The following is a 16,158-nucleotide window of genomic DNA, read 5'->3' on the forward strand; positions in this document are numbered from 1 at the left end:
TGAGTCAGCAATTCAACAAGAGGTATCTACCTCCTGGATCCGAAAGGGATGCCTCCACTTCCAGCCCCAGTCCGGTCTTGCACAGCCCAAGTCCGGTCTTGCACAAAATTGCTACACTTGCTATCCTCGCAACCCTCGCCTTCTTTGCCTCAGCCAAAGCAAACCTCTGAATGCCATACCCTCTATTGCGGAGTCGCCTCATATCTGCTTACAAGAGATGTGTCTCTTGAATAAGGGCAATGTCTGCCTCTAAGTCATTCAAAAGATAAAAGCGACGCACCCCCTTAACTGGGGAGTTCAATCCCATAACATACAGAGAGACAATTTGCACCATTTATACATGTTCAAAATGCCCAAACCAGATCTCCCCTCCCCCAATGCTTTGGGCACAATACCTTGCCCGACAAGACTGGCCAAGGTATGACCCCCAACTACCCCAACCATAACACATAACCATGTTAGCAGGATTTTGGGTCCGCGATCCATCACCAAACTCCACTGCCTGGACCTCCTTCAACTAGACAACCCGTCCGCCCGGTCCCCAGGCCGGACCATTGAGTCAATCAATAATCTTGTTGATATCCCCTCTCACCTCCTATATATGCACTCCGTCCAATTAACTTCCACTCATTGACTTTCTACAGAGGCAAGGCCCCTTAAGAAGGCTTAGAACACTGATCTGCAGGACACCACCGTACTCGTCACCCGGGAATCATCACGGGCATCAGGCGCTGCCGCCATGCTTCCTCAGTCACGGGTTGGTGGACCCTTGATAAAACGATAATTGCTGCCCTTCTGTGGTTTGTGCAGGTTTTTGGCAGATTCTTTCATTAGTGGCACCCTGCAGGATCAACAGGTCCTTCCCCAGCGCGGAAGGCTCCCGGGCACTTCCCACAGCCGCCTGCTCCAGGTAACTCACATGCAGTTGATGATTTTCTCCTACAAGGCCCAGCAGCCCGAAAAAGAAAAAGAAAGAAAGCGCTGGACCCCGTGTTTAAAGGCCAGCACCATACATCGGCAGTAATTACCCCAGTACACCGCTGTGATCCCAGCTTTCACGGAGAGGAAGCGCTGTTTTAGTACTCCTCACCTCGGGCAAGTGGTTCCAGCGTAACAGCTAGCAGATCCTGCTGCATTATGGATGTGGACAGCAAATAGGTTGTATGTAGGTCGCACTCCAGGGCCACGGTACGGCCTGTGGATAATCCATCCAGCCACTGACAAACACCGCCACTGTCATGATCTCTGCTTCCAAAAGGTCAGGGTTTTCCCAACTCCCTTGGAAGCAGATCCATAACCCAGGTTCCGAGTGCCAACCAGTCCCAATTGGGACCTTTTGGACCCAGTCCTGGCGCCAGTGGCACCAGGCTCATAAATATGCCCAGTCCCAGCGCTGGAAGCGCCGGGCTCATAATGCTTGGGTGGACTTACCTTCAGCAGACCATGCTGCTTACTTGCCTGCCAGTTGAGCCTCTGATCCTCTTCTGTTTGGAACTACTTTTCCTGTTGGGTGGGGCTGGAGCCACTCCCTAGATTCAGAACACTGGAACTCTTCTGGAAGGCAGGAACTCTTTTCTTACCAGGAACTCTTTTCTTACTTAGGCGTGGCTGTGGAAGGAGACACCTAAGCACTACAGGAGGCTATTTAAACCACACCCGGTGGATGAATCTTGCTTTGCGTTATTCTGCAACCTCTGCAGCAGAACGCTCATCGTGTCTTCTGCATCCGGTCCTGGGCCTAAGGAAAAAGGCTTACCATCCTGAATCCAGTCTTCAGCAACACCTAGAAAGACAAGAAAGAACAGGTTAGCATTCCGGCATCTGAAAGGCAAAGGCTTACCATCCTGAATCCAGTCTTCAGCAACACCTCTAAAGACAAGAAAGAACAGGTTAGCATTCCGGCATCTGAAAGGCAAAGGCTTACCTACTCTTCGTGCGCTCCGGAGGTCTTCACACTGCATTCCGGCATCTGAAAGACAAAAGTTTACCAACTCTTCGCACGCTCCGGAGGCCTTCGGCGCTGCATCCCGCATCTGAAAGACAAAACAAGGTGCGTTTAAAGACATTGGGGAACTTTAATACTCACGTGCCATTACTCCTTTCCACATCTAATCCAGTGGGTATTCCGGCACCCTGCAGCCGCTCCGAACCCGTACCTGCAAAATAAAAAGACAGTTAGAGCGCATAGTGAAGCAGGCAACAAGCGCTTACTTACGTGCTTCCAGGCGCTTCTATTCATCACACGGGCTCCATCTTCAACTCACTTCAGCCCGTCATCCGCCATCGCCGGAACCCTGCAAAACAAGAGACATCATTACTAAAGACTTTAAAGACATTTGAATGACTCGAAACTTACCGTTCGTGCAGTAAACGACGGACAGCAGTCCTCTGAAGTCAAGAGGCCTGCGCTACCTATCCAGTGAAGAAACTGGTTACAGCACCCTGCCCCGAGGCAGATGGAGAGCTCGGCATTCACTTACCTAAGGTGAGAGCGTTAACCTTTGGGGGTCTACAGGAGAGGAGAAGAGGATAATAACCCCAGTTCATTAACCCCATATTTTCTATCTGCAGACATCTTACTCTACACGTCAGGCATACAGTGCACAGAGGTCCAGCCCAAAGAGCCAACCGGGTGCTACACATCACCTTTGAAGATACGGTAGTCGCCCAGTCAAGACCGGCGCCTCTGCGAGAATCAGGTGAGCGTTACAGAACGCAAAGCCTACCGCAAAACTCTCGCCCAGGCGCTATGGAAACCTCGGATACTGACCCCCTAGCCCGGTTACTTGGGGAACTAAGGGCAGAAGTGCATGCAGCTCGTCAGGAAACGAATGCTCTAAGAAGGGAACTAATTATTTCCAAGGAGAGAACAGACAATCTTGCTAGACAAGTGCTACAGTCACAAGCCGGACAGACCCCGTTACCCGCATCAGGGGAAAATCTTCCTTCAACATCCTCTATGAATCCAGTGCAGATCAACCTACCTGGGAATGTACCTCTGGCTCCGCCCGAACGATTTTCTGGTGACCCAAAGAGGTTTGCAGTATTTATCAATCAGTGCCGGTTGCACTTCTTATGCCGGCCAGCAGCCTTTCCAACTGATCAAGCAAAAGTAGCTTTTGTACTTTCGTACCTTAGTGGCAATGCGGCAGACTGGTCAATCCCTCTAGTTAATCAAGATGATCCGGTTCTCCATGATTTTTTTCTCCATGATTTTCCATGATTTTCAAGCCTTTCAGCTTAGTATGGAAAAACTGTTCGCAAGACATTCACAGGGGCAGGCCTTGGACAATGAGCTTCTTTCGTTGCGACAGGGTAATCAAGACCTTTTGGCTTATATTGCATCTTTCAATAGACTAATAGTGGAAACTCAATGGCCTGAGGACAAAAGGATTACGCTGTTTTATAGAGGTCTACGTGGAGAGCTCAAAGACGTTTTAGCCCAAGTAGTGAATCCCCCACAAGACTGTTCGGATTATATAGACTTGGTTGTTCAAATAGATCACAGGCTGCAGAACAGGAAGGCCGATCGTTCCAAGTTTGATGCTCGAGTATTTTCCAAACCGCCAACTCCTTCCAAAGGAGTAGACTCCGGGGAACCCATGCAAATAGGGGGTCTGAAAGGTCCTCTAACACAAAGGGAGCGGGAAAGGAGGAAACAGTTGTAATTATGCCTATATTGCGGAAACTCAGGGCACTTTCTTCGAGACTGTCCGGTGAAACCTGCCAAGAAGGCAGTAGGAGCTGCAGTTACCAAAGTTACAAACTCTGAGCAGGGAAACGACCTCGCCCGACAAGAATAGAGGTCCTCTTGCCGAGCGTGAAAACCAGTTCCGTGACCTCGCATTTCGTGATACCTATGGTCCTCATTAGCCCTGATAATCCGGATCGATTACATGCAATTGAAGCTTACGTCGACAGCGGTGCCATCGGCAATTATGTGGATCATGAAATGGTTTTGAGGATGAATCTAACTCTTTGTCCCAAGGCTGTAAAGGACGTCATTACTACGGTGGATGGTACGGAGATAGCCTCCGGGCCAGTAACGCATACCACTCAAGAGGTGACGCTAGTAAGTCAAGATGGACACCATGAGAAGATTGTGTTCGATGTGATCAAGGCCCCTCAGTTTCAGATTATTCTAGGAATACCTTGGTTAGAGAAACACAATCCTCTGATCGATTGGCGAGCAAGAACGGTCCAGTTTCCAGAATGTGTCTCTACTTGTCACCCTCCACCTGGTGTTGCACTGGCCGCAATTTCTTCAGAGACTCCCCAGTTACCTCCCGAATACCTAGAATACCAAGATGTTTTCCGGAAGGATCAGGCTAACTCTCTACCTCCTCATAGGTCTTATGACTGCCAGATAGACCTGATACCTGGATCTACTCCTCCTTGTAGTAGAATTTATGCCCTCACCGAGCCTGAGAACCTTCACCTTCGACAATACCTGGATCAATACCTGGCAAATGGGTTTATTCGTCCTTCCAAGTCCCCTGCTTCTTCAGCTTTGTTCTTCGTTCCAAAAAAGGAAGGAGACCTTAGAACTTGTATCGATTATCGCTCCCTGAACCAGATCACCGTTAAGAATAGATATCCGTTACCTTTGATCCCTGAACTCCTGGACCAAGTCAGAAAAGCATGCATATATACAAAGCTGGATCTTAGAGGAGCTTACCACTTGGTACGAGTAAAAGAGGGCGATGAATGGAAGACGGCCTTCCGCACCAAGTATGGGCTATTTGAATATCAGGTCATGCCCTTCGGACTTTGCAATGCCCCGGCCGCCTTTCAATATTTTATGAACGATGTCCTCAGAGAGCTCATAGATGTATGTGTTGTTGTTTACATTGACGACATCCTCGTTTATTCTTCATCGGAATCTGAACATCGGAAACACGTGAAAATGGTCCTCGAAAGATTGCGTCAACACAAACTTTTCGCTAAGTTGGAAAAATGTGTTTTCAACGTGACTGAAGTTGAATTCTTGGGATTCATATTATCACCTGGCGGAGTGCGTATGGATTCAAAGAAGGTCGATGCAGTTCTCAAATGGCCATCACCATCCTCCGTAAAAGGTGTGCAAAGCATGTTAGGCTTCGCTAACTTTTACCGCAGGTTTATCCCCGAATTCTCTCGAATAGTCCAGCCCATCACTGCCTTGTTAAAGAAAAACAAACGTTTTGAATGGTCTACCGAGGCGGAACAAGCTTTCCAGGATTTGAAGACTAAATTTATCTCTGCACCAATCTTAAAACACCCTCGCCCCGAACTCCCCTACATCGTGGAAACTGATGCTTCAAGCCTTGCCATGGGGGCAGTTCTATCACAAAAGGACCCGGTAACCAATCAGTTGCATCCCGTGGCATTTTGGTCCCGCAAATTCTCGCCTCCTGAAATCAATTACACGATTACTGACAAGGAACTTCTGGCTATCAAGTCTGCCTTTAAGGCTTGGCGGCATTATCTGCTGGGGGCCCGACACACCGTTACTGTGATTACGGATCACCGAAACCTGCAATATTTGAAGACCGCAAAAGCCCAATCCTCTAGACAACTCCGTTGGGCATTTTTCTTTGCCGAGTTTGACTTCATAATTACCTATCGACCTGGTACAAAGAACGGTAAAGCCGATGCCCTTTCTCGGATGGGAGTGGAAGAACACTTGGTCAACCCTAAACCTGTACCAATCATTCCCGAACAAAGAATTCTGGGTGTAATCGCCACAGAATCCATAGAGGAAGTTAAGGATAAAGCCAGGCAACTTGTAACTCCAACAGACATACAGAATTGGCATCTGCAGGGAAAGGACTTTGCAGTAAAGGACAACTTATTGTATTTCCAAGAACGATTATACCTACCCAGCACAGATTTACAGAAAAAAGTAATCTCTTGTTATCACGACTCTTTAATGGAAGGTCATCCCGGTATAGCCAAGACCTCAGAAAAGATCAAGCGCTACTTCTGGTGGCCGTCTTGGAAAAAAGATATCAGAGACTTTATAATGTCCTGTGGAGTATGCGCCCAAAACAAGAGTCAAAAGGAAAGACCAGCAGGCCTCTTACGCCCTATTGACATCCCACCTCGCCCTTGGCATACGCTTTCTATGGACTTCATCACCGATCTACCTCCATGCTCCGGATACAATACGATTCTAGTAATCGTGGACTTATTCTCCAAGATGGCGCATTTCATTCCGCTCAAAGGCTTGCCAACAGCAGCAACTCTGGCCCGAGAATTTCTCGAAAACATCGTCCGACTGCACGGTTTTCCTTCGGTTCTAATTTCGGATCGAGGTAGTCAATTTATTTCTCATTTTTGGCGAAGTTGCTGTCGGTCGGCTCAAATTGATGTGAGACTATCGACCAGTCACCACCCTCAGACCGACGGACAAACCGAGAGGACCAATCAAACTCTGGAACAGTATTTACGCTGCATGCTGCAACAAACTGAAAAAACTTGGAAAGATATCCTTTGGATAGCCGAGTATGCCTACAATAACTCTGTCCATTCGGGAACTGGGAAAACCCCGTTTTTTCTTTTGTACGGCAGTCACCCTCGAACCTCGGAGTTGGATCCCCTCCAAGATCTTGAAACACCAGCAGTAGACTACCTGCATTCTACAATCACCCAAGCCTTTAAGGAAGCTGTTCCTCACCTTCAAAGGGCTAAAGAACAATACAAGAAAGGAGCAGATCAAAATCGGAAGGAAGCCCCTCACTATCAAGTAGGGGATCAAGTCTGGTTATCCACCAAATATCTATCTCTAAAAGGGCCACGCACATTCAACCCAAGATACCTTGGTCCCTATTCCATCACTACCATAGTAAACCCAGTAGCGGTCAAGTTGGACTTGCCCCCGCACATGAAGATACATCCGGTCTTCCACGTCTCTCTATTAAAACCCGTGCAACCTCAAACCCGACTAACCAAATCTCCAAAACCTATCCTAGTGGATGGAGAACTCGAGTTTGAAGTCAAAAGCATTCTGGACTCCAAGATCTCCAAATCTAAACTATTCTACCTAATTGACTGGAAAGGCTACGGCCCCCAAGAGAGATCCTGGGAACCTGCTGAATATGTCCACGCTCCTCGCCTAATCAAAAGATTTCACCGAACATTTCCTGACAAGCCAAAACCCCCGGAGAAGCCCGGTTTGGGAGGGGCCTTGAGGGGGGGTACTGTCATGATCTCTGCTTCCAAAAGGTCAGGGTTTTCCCAACTCCCTTGGAAGCAGATCCATAACCCAGGTTCCGAGTGCCAACCAGTCCCAATTGGGACCTTTTGGACCCAGTCCTGGCGCCAGTGGCACCAGGCTCATAAATATGCCCAGTCCCAGCGCTGGAAGCGCCGGGCTCATAATGCTTGGGTGGACTTACCTTCAGCAGACCATGCTGCTTACTTGCCTGCCAGTTGAGCCTCTGATCCTCTTCTGTTTGGAACTACTTTTCCTGTTGGGTGGGGCTGGAGCCACTCCCTAGATTCAGAACACTGGAACTCTTCTGGAAGGCAGGAACTCTTTTCTTACCAGGAACTCTTTTCTTACTTAGGCGTGGCTGTGGAGGGAGACGTCTAAGCACTACAGGAGGCTATTTAAACCACACCCAGTGGATGAATCTTGCTTTGCGTTATTCTGCAACCTCTGCAGCAGAACGCTCATCGTGTCTTCTGCATCCGGTCCTGGGCCTAAGGAAAAAGGCTTACCATCCTGAATCCAGTCTTCAGCAACACCTAGAAAGACAAGAAAGAACAGGTTAGCATTCCGGCATCTGAAAGGCAAAGGCTTACCATCCTGAATCCAGTCTTCAGCAACACCTATAAAGACAAGAAAGAACAGGTTAGCATTCCGGCATCTGAAAGGCAAAGGCTTACCTACTCTTCGTGCGCTCCGGAGGTCTTCACACTGCATTCCGGCATCTGAAAGACAAAAGTTTACCAACTCTTCGCACGCTCCGGAGGCCTTCGGCGCTGCATCCCGCATCTGAAAGACAAAACAAGGTGCGTTTAAAGACATTGGGGAACTTTAATACTCACGTGCCATTACTCCTTTCCACATCTAATCCAGTGGGTATTCCGGCACCCTGCAGCCGCTCCGAACTCGTACCTGCAAAATAAAAAGACAGTTAGAGCGCATAGTGAAGCAGGCAACAAGCGCTTACTTACGTGCTTCCAGGCGCTTCTATTCATCACACGGGCTCCATCTTCAACTCACTTCAGCCCGTCATCCGCCATCGCCGGAACCCTGCAAAACAAGAGACATCATTACTAAAGACTTTAAAGACATTTGAATGACTCGAAACTTACCGTTCGTGCAGTAAACGACGGACAGCAGTCCTCTGAAGTCAAGAGGCCTGCGCTACCTATCCAGTGAAGAAACTGGTTACAGCACCCTGCCCCGAGGCAGATGGAGAGCTCGGCATTCACTTACCTAAGGTGAGAGCGTTAACCTTTGGGGGTCTACAGGAGAGGAGAAGAGGAAAGAGATAGGGACACCCCAATAACCCCAGTTCATTAACCCCATATTTTCTATCTGCAGACATCTTACTCTACACGTCAGGCATACAGTGCACAGAGGTCCAGCCCAAAGAGCCAACCGGGTGCTACACATCACCTTTGAAGATACGGTAGTCGCCCAGTCAAGACCGGCGCCTCTGCGAGAATCAGGTGAGCGTTACAGCCACAGAGCACAGGACAAACCCAACAACTGCTGCCTTACCCAGCGTCAGGGTGCACTGCCATTCTCCCACCCATGCGAGTTGCGCACGATTATCTGCAGGCCAACGTCAAACACTGACTGTATGCCGGTGCTCACTCCAAGGCTTGCACCAGTTCCTTCGTTGCTCTGCCTGGCGCTGTCTTCATCTGGCAGCTGTGGCCGGGGGGGACTTCTCTCCCCAATCCCCATTATTCACAGCACCTCCGCGTCCATCCCATCTCTAATTCTAACACATAATTCCCTGATGGTACTTCCTATCTACATGAGGTCACACACATATGATAACATACACAACACATTTTGAAAATGTAATAAACTGTTTGATGTTATAAATGCTTGTTCCATTGATGTTACTTGGTTTGTGCTTTTTGCAAAAGTATACATAGAACAAGTTACGCATTTGTGGAATCATGGGCTTGTAGAGCTTGTAACCAGTTATTAGTATGGTCAGAGGTTGAGTCCATAAATGATGGACTTAGAATGGTCCTTAAGGTAGGCTCTTTTTTAAAGGAACACAGTGGTACGGCAGAGACCCATTTCTCAATGTCTGAGTCAATTTGTAATAAGCGCCAGTGCCTTTTGATAATTTGTTGACCCTATGATTATCCTGGTTCTATTGTGTCACAAATCTTAGTGTGGACTCCTGATGGTGCCTAGTTTTATCTTTTGTGGTGAACAATGAGTTTCCAATTATGCCACTAGTAAACATATCTGTCTTTTCAAAAGTCCTAATGGGATAGCCCCTGGAAATTAATCTGTTTTTGATCAGTTGGTACACACTCTGATAGACCGATTCCTTGCTACAGTTTCTCCTGGCTTGTATGTGTTTCCCTTTTGGGATGTTTTGTCTGACAGTTCTCTTGTATCAACTTGTTGAATGTAGTATCGAATTGATCTCAGTTGGTTTTTTTGATTGTTTTGGTCCGGAATCCCTCTGTGCTCACCATGATGCGTATGTCCAGAAAATCAATACCCTCATTGCTTTGTTTACATGTCAGTGATATACCAAATGAATTGGAATTAAGGCAAGTGTTAAATGAAGCTAGTTTTTCATTTGCACCTGACAATATCATAAGAATGTTGTCAATTTAAGGATACCACTTGAAAATATTGTCATTGTATTCGGAGTTAGCCAATGGATGCAAGTGTTTGAATTGATTCAAAAATAGGTTGGCTGTAGCAGGGGCATACGTTGTCCCCATAGCAATGCCTCTGTTTTGACAGTAGCATTGTCCATTGAAAAGGAACATATTATTAAGAAGAATTTAAGAAATGGTTTAATCATTTCTAAATGAGAAGAAGGAAGACACTTCTTTAGCATAAGTAAAATCAGTGTATTCTAGGGTGAATGCTAAATGGAAGTATATTATGCTTATACATCAAGCGTCACAAGTAAATACTCAGATTTCCAAATTAGGCATCCATAATTTGGAATGTATTGTAGGGGAGGCATGGTATTATGTTCTCGGGGTTTATTGAAGTTTCTGAGGGTTGGAAAAACTCCTGCTTTTCCCTATAACTCCGATGGGAGTGGTCTCGACCATCAAACGATAAAGAAAACAGTCCTAGTGGAGTCCATCAAATCAAAAGGGTCTATGCTAACAGAAATCTAATGCATGCCCTATCTCTTGTAAAAAAAAAGTTTGTAAAGGAAATATCAGTGTTCAAAAGAATAAATATAGCTGAACCAGCTCTCTTCCCCACGTTAGACCACACAGAGTAAGGCTGTCCCTTTAGGCAGGATGACACACTCTGTCTCAGGGTTTCAACACAATAAACAGTGCCAAAACGTGGATCGCGGCCCGCATTGCCTTCCATGTTAAAGTCTCTCTCTTCGGACCTCCAAATAATGTTTCAATAAAGAATTCACATAGGCTCCCCTCTGTCGGGCTCAGATCTTTCACAACAAAGTTTGCATAGGTTCCACTCTGTCAGGCTCAGACATCTTTCAAAACGCAGTTCAACAAAACATGCAATGGGGCTTCCTTCTTCAAGCTTATTATACTTCAGGTCTCCCTCAGGTGGGCTAGGACCGCTTTTGGATGTCAAAGACTTTCAAATGTGCATTGTTTTCTTTACAGACCTCCGCAGGACCACTTTGACTAAAATTTCAAGGTTCAATTTTCACTCTCCCATTCTCTAGGAGTTAATTTTGCTTACTTTGGTTTTGTAGTGCATTCGCTTTATTGTTACAAACAATGCACCTTTCACAGAGACTTTCGAGTGGGCTACTTCCTTTCCTAACCTGTTATCAATGATTTCGCAGTTGTCCTTACTTCAAAGTTCATTCACAGGGCTGCCTTTCTTCGCATCTCATTCACATGTGTGCAGCCTTTACTTGAGATATGTTGCCACCTCGAACTTTCTTTAACACACCGGTCTCTCAGGTCGCTTGACAACTCACCGGCTGTGTGCATTTCTTTCCTGGTTTTACAATTTCCAATTCACAGGCAAGGTTAGTACCACAGGCTTGGCTTTGCCTCCCCAACTCTGCCGTTCACCCGGGAGTGTCGCTGGCATCCTTGAAACACAATGCAGCCTTCTGATGAGGGATCTGGCCTTCTCCATGTGTCTATCGCGGCCTGTTGGAGGCAACGACCTGCAGTAGGGAACTCTTGGGGTTTTTGACCCACTGCTCTCATTCCTTGGTCCGCCGCTCTGCACCACTAGATTTTGCCTTCGCCCCCGGAAGTTCTGCTCATACTCCTGTTCTGCCTTGCTCAGAGTGTGTCTTTAGGTGCTGCCTTTTATCCGTCTGAGGAGAGCTAACTGGTATCAGCTATATGCACTTAAAGTCAAATGCCTGACTTTTCCTGACCCGATTGACGGGAAATGTCCAGTACAATGTATGAGAGTTAGTAATGTTGCTCTCAGTCACCCTCTTCTTCTGCCCATTGGCGACTCTCTCTTTGAACTCCCCCATTTCCTCTGGACTTACCCACCGAAGGTCCTGATACCGGAGAACGCAACTGTAATCTCGTGCTGGAAAAGCTTGAGCGTGTGCTGGGTCCAGGAGTCCCACCTTGTCCCGTGCTCAAAACGTGGGGAAGGGAAACCACAGCTACCACATCCTGACATATCATTTTGTGAACACTTCTTTCTTTCTTATGATCACTATCCACACTCTGTTTGTATAAATTGGAAGGATTGGCAATTTTTAAGTTTTGTTGTATAGGCCTTTTTATTTTGAAAAGATGCCACTAGGACTGCCATATGATTATTTGATGGTCGTAGCTTGCTCCCATCTTAGATTTAGGTATAGATTAGGCATTTTTCCAACCCACCTATACAGTTTAATTGACACCCTTGAACTGTGATCACTTCTGTCTGTCTTTACTGTTGCCACCATGAGTTCTTTACATATGGTGTCAGCGATGGGATATGATTCAACTGATAAAAACTGAAACCCATGCTAATGATTGTGGTACCACCGGAAGGGGAATCTCTTAAACACTGACTGCCCAACCACACTAAAAGAGGTGTGGTCCTCTCAATTGCTTGTTCCGCCTAGTCAACAGGATCTGTTCTTTAAAACACAAGTGTTTCTAGTTATCCTTCCTATCTCCCATTGCAACATACAGTCTTGGGACTGAATAATCCTAAATGTTCGACCTCTGTTTTCTTTTATCAGACCCAGTGCTCTGAATCCCACTCCCTCCAAGCCTTTTTTGCCATGGTACCCAGTCTTCATCCGTTGCAGGACCATCAGGTTTAAAAATTAATTTACCCCAGTCTACTCCTTCGACAGACTCAAAATCAGAAGATTCTGAGGATTTTGAAACCTTATCCGAGGGAATTGAGAGCTGTTTCTTTTCCGATTCAGACACCACTGAAGGAACCCTTTGTCAGTACTCAGCATGGTTGAAGTGGAAGGTAGATGGCGTAGGTACTGCTGCGTAGCGTAACTCAGACCAATATTAGTCTGAGTCTCCTCAGTGAGGGTGATCTTTCCAATGATACACCACTCTAAGGAACAGACACCACGGACGTGCGCAGGCTGCAATGCAAAGGGCAAGTCTCAGAACCGACTCACAAAGACGAGTACTCCAGGATTCATAACAATTGGGAACCTAACCTTACTAGTCTAGGCACCAGACTTAGTCTGTTTTTCTGATGATGTAAGTCAGGAAGGCTTAAGTGTAACAGGGAATCTTACCTAGAAAATTACAAGTGGGGAGCCACCAGTGACACAGAGCCTGCGAAGGGTGTCCATGAATCAATGAGCAAGCAAAAAGAAACGAGAAGGGAAAGGGAAGGGTTAGTAGGGAACTAGGACCCAGGTGGCACGAGGGACGCACTAGTGCCGGGATGGCGCACAGGAGATAAACTGCAAAGCGTCCATAGTTCTTGTGCACTATTCGAGTGTTCCTTTGGAACAATTCAAGTTGGAAGGACAACAGCACTGCGGAAGTAGGAGGAAGTCCAGGAGCAATCCGTGGGATGAAGATCGGGTCAAAAACCATGCAGACGGTAGGCAAAACAGAATCACAGGGCAGTCGACAGTCAGTGCAACAGGCAGTTCGGTTCAAAGGTTGTGTGGTCAGCAAACGAAACAAATTCACAAGGCAGAGGCAGTCCAGTAACAAAATGCAGAATAGCTAACTGAGATCAAAACAGGGAGTAAAAGGCACACACTTCAATCAGAAGTGTCTTGGTTAGTAGCTGACTGCGCTTTATGGGGTCAGAGTAGGCAGATCTTGCGCTGTGGAGTGGCGCAGCCGGTCATGTGACCATTCTAAAACACAGCGCATGTAGCAGTGGAACACACCGCTGCAGAGTGACGTCTATGTGCTCTACGGACGGCGAATCGCCGCACCAACCTCCAACGCTAAAGGAAGGGGGAGGCCCCCGAATGAAACAAACGGGCAAAACACCATTACACCCTCGGAAGAAATGGCCGACCTAGCCAATGTCATCGCCCAATTAGCGGCCCATCAGATATAGGCCTAAAATAGACTCCAAGAAAATGTAACTAGATTAATTGAATTACAAGTGAGGTCCTTACTACAACAGGGCATTCTTCAACCCTATCTTGAAGGCGCGGATTTAGGAATTATTTTTCTAAACTTCGAACGTGGCCGAACAGTTGGGATAGGAAGAGAACCTTAATAGATGCTATTTGAGTTCCTGGTTGAAAGGCGAACTACACCTCCTATCAATTACTTAACCTTGCACAGGGAGCCACCTTCCTATCCATCAAGGAAGAGTTGTTAAAACGAGTGGGGCACACCTGCAATTTTTATCGGCTGAAATTACGAGCCATAAGTTTCAACTCGGGAGAAACCCCTTTAGAGCTAGGTGAACGCATTAAAAACATGGTGGCCATATGGATCACTAACAAGTCTTTAAAAGAACTGACGGAATTGATTGCCTTAGAACAATTTACACATTCTTTACCCCCCTTTTTTGCAATGCTCAAGTTAAATCGACCTACCCTAGCCATGGCCATTGAGACTGCACAAAACCACTCTGGTGCAGTTAAACACTTCCATTTGTCCCATCGATGGGAAGAACGGAAGGATCATAAGCCAGCCCATCGAGCTCAAACTCAGAGGTTGGATAAACACGGGGGGTTACAGAGGACCAAGGAAGGGACCTGAGAAAGAGTAGACATCAGGAAAACGGATCGGAAGGCTAGGGATGAAAGTATAAAGGAGAATTTAAAAGGAAGCAAACCACCTCCTCTAGTCTGGTATTCCTGCAGAGAAACAGGGCATCTAGCTAGACACTGTCGAAAGAATATAAAAGACGAACCTATGGAAGTAGGCTGTTTGAAGGGCAAAGAATGGGAAGAACCTGAGGAGGAGCTAGATACCTTTAGCATTTGTTTGTGGCAAACTCCTACCGAGCTCACATATGAAAAGGTTTGAGTGAAATGAAAGGGCCTTGATCGGTAGTAAGAAAACTGGTAGTAAGCAAACCGCTTTGCAGCCGATTTAGTTACAACAAAGGATCTAGATAACGCGGCCCTAGTTAGAGTGGCATGTGTTCATGGAGACAAAGAGGTATACCCTAAAATACCAGTACACATTGAGATCTGGGGTGAATCACGGGAAATACCATCAGCCATAATTCCCGGGCTCCCCCAAGAAGTTATTCTGGGGCGGGACTTCCCCATCTTCTCTACTCTCTTACAGGAATCTCCACCCCACTGCTGAGATTTTCTACCACAGACATCCTGGCAGGCGAACTTCAACTCCCAACATTTCCCAATATGAGACTGGGAAAACTCTGAACCAATGAAACCCCAGACAACCCTTGAAACCTAACTCATAGGTTACTATAGCGAGGCCAGTAAAATTACTTCACCTCTAGCTACACTGTTCAATCAGTGGAATATGCAAGAGTTCCTGAACATCTCTCGTACCTGTCCTCTTCTAAGTTTTAACCACAAGGAACCTGGACGAAGTACAGGCATATCCACCTCGCATAGAGGAGGGTATGTGAGAAACCTAGATGTGTCTCACTTATTAGTCCCCATGGATCTGTCATCCAGGTGGCCAGGACACGGCCATCACTATTGGTTCCAGTTCCTGAGGGTGGACCAATGCGGGAGCATCACCTGGATGGGAGGTCCTCTGGGAGTGGAAGTGGGACACCGACAAGTGTGTCTCGGTATCTTTTCCCCATCCTACCACGTAGGATACTCAGAAACTGAACCCCCGCCCCTTTTCCGGCACAAACACTTTCTCATGACACGAAAGACAACAGACTAACACCAGAGCAGTTTACCTGACATGTCCCAATACAAGGGTCGGGCAAAGTCAGGCAGGTGACCAGAATCACACACACCTGATGGCCCTTTACCTTCCCCACAGGGATAAAAGGTGGAGAACGAGAGCACACAACGAGCAAGGCAGACCGCACGAAGAGAAGGCTATCCCAGTACGGCAGTTCAAGAGGAGGAGAAACGCAGCGAGAACCGAGGAGGCGATGAGGAGAGAAGCGACCTTGCCCGTTCTGACCCAGACCTGCGAAGCCTCCATGAAAGGAATCGTAAGACTGCGAATAATAGCCAGCGTTTGTTGCAGCAGATGTCAACGGTACACAAAGCCCTCCCTCCTGCATTGATAATCAGGACGGGGAGAGACGCTTGCCACCATAGTTCCGTCCTTGACTCCAGAAATAAGAAAAGCTAAGCGGTTGATCACAGCCGGTGAGTCGAGGGAAGAGCCGATAAACTGAAATGTGTTGATCAAAAGTTGAAAGTGGCACATTAAAGGAAAAACAAACTCTTCAGGGCAAAACAAGCAGCAGAGAGGTCCGGCACCATGTGGGTGCTCACTTAGGAGACTCTGCTTAATTCCCCCACTGTTGAAACTACAATACAGAAGGCCTTAGGATAGCCGGAAGGAGAAGGTCAAAGTGGTCATACAGGGGTCTAGAAAAAACCCTTGTACAGGCGAAAGTCTTTGACCGGGATTAAAAAGCTAAGGGAGATG

At 47.0% G+C, this 16,158-nt stretch overlaps 1 protein-coding gene across 12 annotated transcripts in view; it reads left to right on the plus strand.

Moving 5' to 3' along the window:
* The window catches only part of CYB5RL (cytochrome b5 reductase like), a 225,896-nt gene that overhangs the window by 71,924 nt on the left and 137,814 nt on the right, over positions 1-16,158 (plus strand). The window lies entirely within an intron of this gene.

This window comes from Ambystoma mexicanum, chromosome 1q, assembly GCF_040938575.1.
Source record: "Ambystoma mexicanum isolate Mex_15411 chromosome 1q, UKY_AmexF1_1, whole genome shotgun sequence".
Taxonomy (NCBI): domain Eukaryota; kingdom Metazoa; phylum Chordata; class Amphibia; order Caudata; family Ambystomatidae; genus Ambystoma; species Ambystoma mexicanum.